The 12,938-nt window shown below is 46.1% G+C and overlaps 1 protein-coding gene across 1 annotated transcript in view; it reads left to right on the top strand.

Moving 5' to 3' along the window:
• The first annotated feature begins 8,112 nt into the window (after positions 1 to 8,112).
• The window catches only part of COLGALT2 (collagen beta(1-O)galactosyltransferase 2), a 64,729-nt gene continuing 59,903 nt past the window's right edge, over positions 8,113 to 12,938 (top strand). The window contains exon 1 of the mRNA XM_056844410.1: positions 8,113 to 8,214. The gene's annotated coding sequence lies outside the window, so the exon portion shown is untranslated. The remainder of the gene's footprint in view (positions 8,215 to 12,938) is intronic.

Here is a 12,938-nt window from a genome sequence, read left to right as displayed (position 1 = left end):
GCCGCGCGCGCGCGCCCTTTAGCTTCGGTCCGGCCGGTGTCTCAGCACTTCAGGCTCGGGTGGAAACACACGCGCCCACTCGAAGGTTCCGCTTTCGCTGACTAAGTCTAAAGACGCCCCAGTCAAAGGGTTGTGATGGTTAGGAATTTATGCGTTTCACCCCCTGCACACGAACACCTCCTTATTAATCAAAACCAGAGTTTTATTTTTATTTATTTTTTATTTTTTTAAATCAAGACGCAACATTGCGCGGTGGTGGAAAGGGCAGGGCCGGGTTTAGGTTTGATGAGGCCCTAAGCCAGGGGTCCCTGGAAAATGCCATCGTATTCCCGATTACTATGTATGGGGGTGTGAAAGCTGGACAGTGAAGAAAGCGGATAGGATGAAAATAGATTCCTTTGAAATGTGGTGTTGGAGGAGAGTGTGGACTGCCCAAAAAACAAATCTGGGTTATAGATCAAATCAAGCCTGAACTGACCCTAGAAGCTAAAATGACTAAACTGCGGCTGTCGTATTTTGGTCCCGTCATGAGACGACAAGAGTCACTGGAAAAGACAGTCATGCTAGGAATAGTTGAGGGCAGCAGGAAAAGAGGAAGACCCAACAAGAGGTGGATGGACTCAATAAAGGAAGCCACGGCCTTCAGTTTGCAGGATCTGAGCAGGGCTGTCAAAGATAGGACATTTTGGAGGACTTTCATTCATAGGGTCGCCATGAGTCGGAAGCGACTTGACGGCACTGAACACACACACGCACAAGCCAGGGGTGGGGAACGTCAGGCCCGGGGCCCGCATAAGGCCCGTGGAAGCATTTGGTCTGGCCCTCCATGGGTCCTGGCAGATCTCTAGCTCAGAAGGATCTAAGGCTGGCGATCTGCCTCCTCCCGTGGACAGGAATAGCCTCTGTTCAAGGCAGATGTGAGTTTGTTTCGCCGAGAAAAGGAACCTTTTCCCCCCCCTTGCAGAAGAGTCATTAGCTATGGAGCTGCTAGGACTGCCCAACAAACTGGGTCTTGTGTTTGCTGCCCTGCCTGAATCTCTGAGGCCCGGAGCCGTCTCCGGTCATGCCTCTTGGCTAAATGTTTGACCAAATATAGCAGGCTAATTTTTAAGTTGATAATTTTGTATGGCCTGCGAATGATGTTATACAAATCTAAATGGCCTTGGCAGAAAAAAGGTTCCCCACCCCCTGCCCTAAGCTGTTGAAGGTAACGGGGCCCTTTATATGTCCAGCTGTCCTTTGTCAACAACAAATTGCCGCTGTTTTTTGTTGTTGAATATATGCTAGATGGTAATTTATGGACCCAATAGGTATCTAAAGCCATTTGCACATAACAAAATATGTATTTTATCAAAGTAATTGTTGAACTGAAATGCAATTAAAAAGAAGTATATTAACAGTGAAATAATAATAATTTTATTTTTTTATTTTTCTTCATTTAATATATCCATAAAAACAATATAATAATACTACTAAAGAGAAAAAACAAATAGTATTTCTAATTTGACAATCAAATGACTTCCCCCTCTCCCTCTTCCGTCTACTAACGGAACTAATCCCAAAATTGTTGTAATTAATCTGTTCTGATCATATCCAACATTATGGAATCAATACCTAATATAAAAATTAATGCAAAATATGAATTAGATCAATGAGTATCCTTTAAATGGTCTCGTTAAAAAATAATTTTCACAGTACATTCTCCAAACAGTGAAATAATTATTAAGCTCTAACTTAAAATTATATATATAGAATATATAGAAATGAGCAAAACAGTGATATTTTAGGCAGCAGGCTAGCAGGGGCCCATTACTTACATCATAGGAGCCTACACAACACAAAACACTTTCTGTATGTAGGTTTTATTTTATTTGTTTTTTATCTTATAGTTTGGAAATGTACATCCAGGTTTTTTTCCCCTTTAATTTTTTTGGGGGGCCCCAAGAGAGTGGGGCCCTAAGCTATAGCTTGTTTAGCTTATATGTAAATCCGGCACTGGGAAAGGGACATCAAGTCGCAGCTGACTTATGGTGACCTTGTAGGGTTTTCAAAGCAAGAGATGTTCAGAGGTAGTTACATACCTAAGAATAAAAAATAAATCTAAGCATATTCATACACATGGGCTTCCATTTACACTTGCACTTAGTATTGTGTCTTATATAAATATAATTTCTTTATTTGTAGATTCAGAAATATAAAATTTACAGTCATCATTAAACAGTTAGGGCAGGGGACTTGGGGAGGGGGTGTGGCTCACTGGTAGAGCATCTGCTTGGCATGCAGAAGGGCCCAAGTTCAATCCCTGGCCTCTCCAGTTAAAGAGACTAGACAAGTAGGTGATGTGAAAGACTCCTGCCTGAGATAGGGTTGCCAACCTCCAGGAACTAGTGGAGATCTCCTGCTACTACAACTGATCTCCAGCCGATAGAGATCAGTTCACCTGGAGAAAATGGCCCCTTTGGCAATTGGACTCTATGGCACTGAAGTCCCTTCCTTCCCCAAACCCGGACCTCCTCAGGCTCCGCCCCAAAAACTTCCCGCCGGTTGTGAAGAGGGACCTGGCAACCCTAGCCTGAGACCCTGGAGAGCCACTGCTGGTCTGAGTAGACAATACTGACTTTGAAGGACCAAGGGACTGATTCAGTATAAGGCAGCTTCATGTGTTCATATGTTCAGCTGTAAGAAAAGTTTAAGCTTTTCTTTAAAAGGCTAAGACAGATTTTATTTTTCAGTGGAGCAGGGGAAGAGAAACAACATTCGGCCCTCTCCATTCCAATCCCCCCAATACACAAATCAGTGCCTGGATCATCCCCAGACCCCTCCCACCTTTTTGCTGTTTTCGCCAAATCTTGGTATTCTGGGATTGCCTGCTGGGGCAGGGGGGAGTGATAAAAAAGAGAGGCAGAGAATAAGCTTTACTTGCTCTTTTGCTGTTGATGATCTGTAGAAATCAGCTCTGGGGTTACAAAAGGGACGAGCACTCGACACCTTGGGTTGCACATCCTAACACCCTACCCAATAAACTATTATTAGGACTAGAGAGCAGCAGCTCCTGAACTTCCTCCTTTGCACTCAGGTTAGGTTACTGCAGTAGCAACTAGCAAGTGGGGATGGTTTTCTCTGGTCAGGGACACGCAAGTAAATTTTCATCCCTCCTTATCTTCAAGGAGCTCTGGGTAGCATACGTAGTTCTTCCCTCCTTCATTTTATCTTCATAATGATTCTTTAAGGTAGGTTAGGCTGGAGGGGGAGTGGAGTGGCCCAAGCATCTAGTGAACTTCATGGCAGAGTGAAGCTAGGAACATAAAGAAGAACCCTGCTGGATCAGACCAGCGGTTCCTCTAGTCCAGCATCCTAGTTCACACAGCTAACCATCAGTTGCTCTGGAAGGCCAACAAACAAAGCATTAGAGGCCCATATAGTATCCTTCCATTGAATTTTGTGTCACTCCCACTCCCCTTCTTGGCACTCAGTGTTTCCCTGGGAGTGAGGGAGTTATTACCTGCTAAGATCTAGAAACCAAGCTGCTGTTAATGGCACAGGAAACAGGTGGGGGAAGAGCAGGCAACCCTAAGTTTGGGTTCTGTAGGAACTTCTGGGTCCTGTTTGCTCTTCCCTTTCTCCTTTTCCCCCACCAATCAGTCAATAAGTATGACCCTGGTTTTTATTATTAATAATATTAGTGTTTTATAGTTATAATATAGTCTTTTTGGAGTATACAAAGTATTTAACAAACGTTTTCATTAATTAAAACAACCCTGTAAAGTAGGTCAGCATTCTTAGCCCCATGTTGTAGGTGGAGAACCGAACAATAGATATTTTCCTACCTGGTAAAAGCCATGACCTAACCAAGGCTGTCAAAGATAGGACATTTTGGAGGTCATTAATTCATAGGGCCGCCATAAATTGGAAGCCACTTGATGGCACATAACGCACAGACACACACACACCATGGCAATTGACAGATTCCACATCTGACCAAGCCCTGACATTGTAGCCCTTTCCACAAAAACTGAAGGTGAATTATTGGCCATTTCAGTGTTATGTCACAAGAAAGAAGTTCTTGAACTGCGTTCTTCTTAAGAACCTCCTAAAAATAATCCTACAAATTGGCAACCCTGAAAAAGTTTCTTTTGGGTTTCCAAAGAATGTTAATTAAAAGCATGCATAAAAACAAGGGTGGCATGTGAACAGGTTTTTAAACATTTTTTTAAACACAAAACTGCCTCACATGAATTTAAGTTTCTTTCCCAACCTGTCCCACGGGCAGCTATACCTAAAAAAAAATACTTGCAACAACCCTGCACGGAAGGTTAGTCTGAGACACAGTTTTATTACTGAGTAGATTTGAAACTTGTTATCCCATATGGAAACCACTGTACCACATAGGTGGCTTTCCTAATCATATTTACTTGCAAATAAACCAATGGGATTTAATTTTAGGATGTACAGTAAACTCTGGGTTATGTGGGGGGAGATTAAGAGGAAGCTACTACGTGGATAGCACTGCCTTCCAGTGAAGGGGTTTGCTAGACGGGTTTATAGCCCAATTATACACTTGTAATTAGTAGTGCAGAGTCTTGTGACACAGAGTGGTAAGCTGCAGTCACGACCTGAGTTCGATCCTGAGAGAAGTCGGTTTCAGGTAGCCGGCTCAAGGTTGACTCAGCCTTCCATCCTTCCGAGGTTGGTAAAATGAGGACACAGCTTGCTGGGGGTAAAGTGTAGATGACTGGGGAAGGCACTGGCAAACCACCCCATAAACATAGTCTGCCTAGTAAAAGTCAGGATGTGACATCACCCCATGGGAAGGAATGACCTGGTACTTGCCCAGGGGACTACCTTACCTACCTAATTAGTAGTGCAGAATTCAGCAGTACTCCTCTCTGGTAAGACTGCAAATAAGTTTAAAGTGGCTCAACAGGGTTATTATGTGCTGTGTGGGCTGGCTGGAAAACTGGCCCTGTGCAAATCCCGCCCCCCCCCCCAACATATTTGTGAACCGGGATGCCAGCTCCAGGGGATCCCCTGGAATTTCAGCCAGTGGCAGATCTACGATGAAACTAATGAAGCTTAAACTTCAGGGCCCCTAATCCCGGAGGGGCACTGAAGCAACTTTTTTTTAATGAGTTATTTTTTCAACAAAATCAATGGAGTTTTTTTTAAGTGTTTGTTATTAAAATAAGGCTATTTTAGTGATAGAATCATAAGCCAATGGGTTGAAGTATTTAGTATTGATCTTAGAATATGCTCTAATACCCATTTCATATGGCCTCAAAATGTCCCTGTAATTGGTCAAATTTCAAAATTTTCTCGGGGCTTGCAGTGCCCGAACTCCCAGCTGTATGGGTTCGCTGAGCTCGCCAGAATCTATTCATAGCCTACATTTTGGCAGCTGGATCCTCAAATCCTTTGATGGTACACAGCTTAATAGTTCTACAGCTCAGCCCTTAGGCTAGAGCCAATCGGAACCATAAAAAGACATCTGAATTCTCAATTCAGGCTGCACTCGTCTTGCTTGTGCATTTTAACACCAAAGATCAGATTTTCACCTCTTTATCCTAATGAGCCCCCTCTGAAGACCTTCTACCTCTCTGTCAGAGAATGAACCAATACATCTGCCATAGAACAACCCCATTGAAGAAGATAACAGCGGTTACCCAGACCTCTTTGCTGGTGGGAAGGGGCTCACTGTATAGCCCATTTTCAAGGACTCCACCCCACCACCCTGTTCTCTGCCATTTGGGCCCTTTGGACCTTGTTGGATATTGCCCTATTACTGCTGGTTGCTAAAGGGCCCCCATAACAGTTCAAGCTTCAGGGTCCCAAAAATGTAGGTCCACCATTGATTACAGCTCATCTCCAGACTACAGAGATCAGTTCCCCTGGAGAAAATGGATGCTTTGGAGGGTGGACTCTATGGTATTGTACCCCACTGAGGTCCCTTGTCCTCTCCAGGCTCCATTCCCAAATCTCCAGGAGTTCCCCAGCCTGGATCTGGCAAGCCTACCCCCCATCCCACACCGGTGGCTGAGGGGACCAGGTAACTCTAGTTTCACAGAAGGAGGTTTATGAAGGAGAGAATGCTGGTGGGTGTCATTTTTTAAAGAATATCCGTGCAAAAAAACAAAAACAACCCCAAACAAACAAGCAACAACAACCAAACTTGCGACTTTATTTTTTACATGCTGGGATTTGGCAAAGGACCGTTCCAAATTCTTCCACCCACCCCTTCTAGTCGAGCATTTCACCGCCTCCCTGTTCACACATTACGTTGACTTGATTTTTCTTTGTGCGTGTGCCGCCGGGTTAGTTCTCACGTTATGCGGGTCCCCAGTTTAGTCTGTAACGCTTTAGCGGTTTCTTGGTCCAGAGATGTACACACGTACCCGCAAGATGTTCGGTGCATTCCTTATCCCACGTGAACAGGGCTTCGGTACTCATTCCTCAGGGGCACAGCGCTACCCCGACCGGAGATCCCCCCTCCCCGGCAACTTCCAACGTGCGTGAATATTCTTTTTACTCTTAGTAGTAGAAAAGGGCAAGAGTCCAGTAGCTCCTTAAAGACTAACAAAAATATTTTCTGGTGGGGCAGGGGTGGGGAACGTCAGGCCCGGGGGCCGTATAGGGCCCATGAAATCATTTGGTCTGGCCCTTCATGGGTCCTGGCAAATCTCGAGCTCAGAAGGATGCTGCCCTGCCTGAATCTCTTGGGCCCAGCTGGGGCAGCAGAGCTCAAAAGCGAGTCGCTCTATGTGGCGGACACTCGGAGCCTTCTCCGGTCGTGGCTCTTGGCAAAATGTTTGACCAAATATAGCAGGCTAATTTTTAAGCTGATAATTGTGTATGGCCCGCGCATGATGTTATAAATATCCAAATGGCCCTTGGCAGAAAAAAGGTTCCCCACCCCTGTGGTAGGGTATGAGCTTTCGTGAGCCACAGCTCACTTCTTCAGATACAGCTAGAATGTGAATCCATCTGCCTTGAAGTAGAGGAGAGTGAATTCAGACAAGCATTAGTATGTAAATGTTAACAGCATGTCAATGTGAACAGCAGGCGTGATGGGATTAGGTGTGGGATGCAGAAGAGTCTGTGATGCCCAGGGGAGAGATGGGGGCGGAGAAATCAGCATTGGTCATGAGCCATGAATGCAAGGTCTTCATTCAGGCCAGGTAAATGCATTGACTTTAGTTTGAATATCAAATGTAATTCTTTAAACTGTAGTCTTTAGGGTGCTACTGGACTCTTGCCCTTTTCTACCACTGCAGACAGACTTAACACGGCTGCCCACTGGGAATTATCTTTTTAGTCTTGTGCTTGAGTTGGTCTTTTCTCTCTCCCCCCCCCTTTTTATTATTATTACAAAGCTGCGTCGATTGAAGGCTGGGGAATGGGGGGGGGGAATAAGAGAGAAAGGCCATTTATTCATGGAAGGTTTTGCATTGGATTTGTCCCTCTCTCGATGCACATTTTCCCCATCTGAATTCTCAAAACTCTGCATGGCGGCTTATTGTTGAGTTTGGAGAATAGGGATGGGGGGGGGGGGAAGTGCATCTAAAGAGTGGCAAATCCAATGCAAAACCTTCCACGAATAAATGGCCCTAATAGCGAGCTGGGTTGGTTTCCGATTTGCTGCAAGGATGGAAAGAAAAGGGGATTGGCGGCAACTTTTGCCGCCACCGGTCCGCCTTTTCGCAAAGAAGGAACAGCCTCCTCCTCTTGCAAAAAACGCACACGCACCAAGACGCGTGCAAGCCCCCAAGCCCGGTCTCCTTCCCTTCCCTCCCAGCCTGTTCTTGCAGGTAGGGCCGGAGCTTTTTGCTCACTTCTCCCGCCGCCCCTGCTGGCCTTGCGTGCCACTAGGAAGAGTTTTCTCCCCACCCCCCCGAGCAACACTCCCCCCTCCCCCGATTTTTTTTTTGGGGGGGGGCTGCAAGGAAACATGGCTGCTGCGACCCTCCGGCTCCCTTCCACCTCCGTCTCGATCCGGCGGCTGCTGCTCCTCCACTTTGCTTTCTGCTTCTGGGTGCGGAGGGGCCGCTGCGCGGAGGACGGCGCGCGGGGGCTTTTCGGCCCGGACCCCCTGCCGGAATCGGCCGTGCAAAAGCCCACCGTCCTCCTCGCCGTCCTCGCCAGGAACGCGGCCCGCTCCCTGCCCCATTTCCTCGGCTGCGTGGAGAGGCTGCGCTACCCCAAGCACAGGATCGCCGTCTGGTAAATGCGCCCCGAGGAGGGGGTGTGGGGAGGGGGCCGCTCTGCAGCATCCCGTGCCCGGTGGGTGGGTGGCTGGGTGGGGAGAGTTTCCCGGCGGGTGCTCAAGAGGAGGGAAGCGAGCATCCTGCCCCTAAGGTTGCCAACTGACCCGGGAAGAGGCCTGGCTCGGGGGGTTTGTCTTTAACGGAGCCCTGCCCTGCAGAAATCGGCTCCCCCGTCCTCATAGAGTAGAAAAGAGCAAGAGTCCGGTAGCACCTTAAAGACTAACGTTAAAGCACCTTAAAGACTAAGCTGTAATCAACCAACCTCCAGCCCTCATTGGACTCTATGAGAATGGGGATCATTCACAGTGGGTAGCCGTGTTAGTCTGTCTGCAGTAGTAGAAAAGAGCAAGAGTCCAGTAGCACCTTAAAGACTAAGGTGCTGCTGGACTCTTGCTCTTTTCTACTACTGCAGACACTAACACGGTGACCCACTGTGAATTATCCCCATTCTCATAGAGTCCAATGAGGACTGGAGGTTGGTTGATTACAGCTTGCTTTGTTAGAAAAGGGCAAGAGTCCAGTAGCACCTTAAAGACTAGCAAGAATATTTTCTGGTAGGGTAGGAGCTTTCCTCCTAGTTGCTATGCAGAAAGCTCGTCCCCTACCAGAAAATGTTTTTGTTAGTCTTTAAGGTGCTACTGGACTCTTGCTCTTTTCTACTACTGCAGACGGACTAACACGGCTACCCACTGTGAATTATCCCCGTTCTCATAGAGTCCAATGAGGGCTGGAGGTTGGTTGATTACAGCTTGCTTTATTAGAAAAGGGCAAGAGTACAGTAGCACCTTAAAGACTAACAAGAATATTTTCTGGCAGGGTATGAGCTTTCATGAGCCACAGCTCACTTCTTCAGAACTGTGGCTCACGAAAGCTCCTACCCTACCAGAAAATATTCTTGTTAGTCTTTCGGGTGCGACTGGACTCTTGCCCTTTTCTACTACTGCAGACGGACTAACACGGCGACCCACTGTGAATTAGCTTGCTTTATTGGCCAAGAAGTCATAACCGGGTGAGCCAGGATCCAGACAGACAGCTCTGCGATCCTGTCCCCTCGAGGCAGGGCAAATGCAAGAGGTTTTATAGACGTTTGATATTGCAATGCAACAATGATGCATTTTCTGAACATCCGATTTTAGCTTGTCAATGCAACGCCATCAGTTTCTTCAGCGTGTGCCCGAGCGACATTAATGAATGGAGCCTATCTTATTGAGCAGTTCAGAGTGCTCCCTTGCAGGGGGAAGCGAAAGTATCGAAAAGGAGGAATAGGTGGGAGGGAGGTTGTCATGCAGTTTCCAGCCTTTGGAATATATGTGTGTGCGCACGTGCTTGGTGCTAAAGGAAAGGGGGGGGCACTGGGAAGCGGCCTCTGTGGTTTTGCTGGTAAGCAGCTTATGCGTGCAGCTTGCGTGTATGTCTGAATGTGATGCAGGTATGATTACTCAGGCACAACAATTACCGGTTGGTGTCCGCCATTCAGGCTGCTGTGAGAGGCACAGGAGTAAGAGTCAGTGAGAAGACAGTTCCAGGTGGGTGGGGGGTTTACCAAGGACCATCTGGTCCTGGGGATGGATGGGGATGGATGCGCAATGAGTTTTGGAGTGGGGGGGGAATGTAAAGCTGCTGTCCCGTGCCTGCTTACATTTGAGTAAGCCCCACCAAGCTCAGTCACACTTTGAATGAACAGCAACACGGTCTGGCTAACTGGCCAGGGCCCAAGGATGGAAAGTTGCTTGAAGGGTTAGAAATCGCAGACTGGTCTGGTAATGACAATAAGAGAGGGAAGGGGGGGGGCGTTTTGTAAGAAATGTGGGCTCAGAAGTTTGTTTGGTGACGTCATGGCTGCACAGACTGCTGACCTCCCGCAGCAGGGTCCGGGCGAAGAAATCCAGTTGTTAGCAGCTTGGCAAGCTGGACTAACAGCACCGAGCCAGAAAAGACAATACAGCGAGGGAAACCGTTGGCTCAGTTTGGCCTTTCTTGCTGACAATACCTATCTGGCCCCGAAACAGCCCTCTCTGTTTATAACTTTAAATCTTCCCAGAGGCTTCTGTTTTATAAAGCAATGTTTTTGAGACTGCGGGGTGTGTAGCTGTACCTCATCCCTGACTGAAGGGCAAGAGACACAATGTGTTTGTGTGTGCCGACTACTGAATTCTGTTCTGCTGAGACACAACTTCATTGTTCAGTATATTAAGCTCAGAAGATGCTCTCTGGACTTTTCATAGCTGGCTGCAGGGGTACTTCCCCTTCTGACCCTCTACTCAAATGCAATAGTGGCCTGATTTTAAACATGATGCTGGCTGGGTCAAAGGAACTCACCCATGGGACTTCATGCTCGCAAGGTGCCTGATGTAAGCAAGGCTGCAACCTATGCAAAACAGCAGCTTAGCGCAAGTAGAAGCTCAGATGCGAGCGTAAATTATCCATGAGTGAGTTTTTTTGCGCCATCTGTCTTCATGTTTAAAATCTGGCTAGTCTTAAAAAACACAAACACAAGAAGCCTTTAAGCCATGCGCTTGGGAGGAGAGGGTGTAATTGGAAGGAATAAGGATTTGATCCTTGGCCTGCAATGGATGTGAAATTGTTTTTCGACAAAGACGGCAATGGATGAATTTGTTGCTGTTGTAGCTTTTTAAAGAACTTACCGAGATTTATTGTGGAATGTCATTTTGTTTCCTGGGTATGTAAAAAGAAATTCGTTTCAGCAAATTCTCCCCCACCCTTTCCACATGCAGATGGAAAATGGACACATAGAAGTGCTTCAATTATTTACCCAAAGCCACATTTTGGCTGCTTCTGCACATTGGTGGCTATTGCACTATTGTGTTGTTGGAATAATTTGCAACAGGAATGACTTGTCCACACAGGGCAGTCCAGTTGCAATGGTTGCTGTAGTGCAACAATAGCACAGTATGCAGTGACGTGGGGATGTGGTCACCTGAGAGGTGACGTGGCTCTCAGTCTGGCTGTTGAGAGTAATTTGAAGTTTGCATCTTTGCTTTGCTGGCTCAAGCTTTTCCGGTACAAATGTACCTTATGCAATATTGTCTAATTACAGGTCCCTGGACTAATTTAATGTGTCATATAGTTCTAAATACTTTTGCTGAGTGTGGCTGGTAATAAAAGGAGTTTGCTGCTCTGAACAGCAGTTCATCCGGCTTTTTGCATCCTGAGAAATGTATTCTCCCCTCTAGGCATCTAGAGAAAATACTGCAGGGCTCATTTCTGTTGCACCAGTTTGCAGGAAAGGGCGGAGGGAAGCCAGGTGAACTTTTTGAATTCCACATAACTTCCAGGGGAAAGGGGGCAGATCACATGTTGTGCCACAGTGCGCGGATCCAGGTGATCACTGTGTGCCTTGATGCTACGGATGATTGCATACATATGATTGTGAATACCTTGTGGCAAGTTCACATGTGGCTAGCACGTGGTAAATGGTCCCCTTATGGGGTGGAGTATTCGGAGTATTAAACTATTCCAAAAAGATCAGAGTATTGCTTAGATGAGAATGCTAGAACAATGCTTTTGAACTCAAATGTGACAGTGCAGTGGTTGATTCTGTTTCAGCACAATCCTTAGCTGTTTTTAGGTTGGGTTTTATTCCACTCCTTTTTTTCTTCCACTACTTTCTCAGCACAATCCTTAATCATGAAGCCAAGAAGTAACTACTTTAAAAAGACATGATGCTGTCATATCTCATCTATTATTTCTCCCCCTATGCAACAGTTAACACATTCATACATAAACGTAAAATAAAACAAGGAGTCTAGACCAGGAATGACGAACTCATTTGTTATGAGGGCCAGATATGACATAAATGTCATTTGGTTGGGCCGGGCCACGCCTCGCAGGCCCAGATCAGGACTGGGGCGGGAGGAAAGCTGCCTCAGCTGGCTCATGGGTTGGATAAAAGCTCTCAAGGAACCGGATCCGGCCCACGGGCTGTATGTTTGACATTCCTGGTGTAGACTATTTTATATGTAGAAAATGTACACCAGAAACTAATTATAGTATGATCATTTCAAATTATTCTTAATGTGTCTAATACATGCGTATGGTTAAATGGGCAGTTCTAGTCCATTATGGTCAAATATATGGAAAAATCCTTTGAGATGTTGCATGTTTGGAGACCACACCTATACCCCCACCTCCTGGAAATGTGAAGGTTCAGAAAAAAATGAACTAAAAAATTCCCTCTTTTTTGAGGACTCTCCCAAGATTTTCTGATGTACAAATTGGGAGATTTGGGTGAGCACTGGGAAAATAGTCCCACAAAATATTTTTATTTCCTTTGGAAGGAGTGAAATGCTTTTCAAGACTAGGGCCTTTCCCGTACAAATGGTTTACAATGTTTCATGCCATCAAAAGCTACATTTTATTTTTTCATTTCTGCACTTTCCCCCCTCCGTTTGGTGTCAGAAATGTTTCCCCATCATTTTTTCTCCATTGTTTTCCTGAGCATTTTTACCGTGATTTTTTTCTCCATTTCCAAGCTAGCTGTTCTCCAGCATTCAAACGTCTTGAAACGGTCTTTATTTCTCTGCCCCACCAAATACCCTTCCCTTGTTCACTCCCACTGTTTTGCTCATCTCCCCTCCTTTCTCCTCCTTCCACCCATTTCCCTCCCTAATATTTTTTAAATTGTTTTACAAGAAGCTTCGCGAGCTAAGCTGGATCAAA

This window comes from Euleptes europaea, chromosome 2, assembly GCF_029931775.1.
Source record: "Euleptes europaea isolate rEulEur1 chromosome 2, rEulEur1.hap1, whole genome shotgun sequence".
NCBI lineage: Eukaryota > Metazoa > Chordata > Lepidosauria > Squamata > Sphaerodactylidae > Euleptes > Euleptes europaea.
Note: the sequence above shows the minus strand (reverse complement) of the source record. Positions and strands in the feature narration are given on the sequence as shown.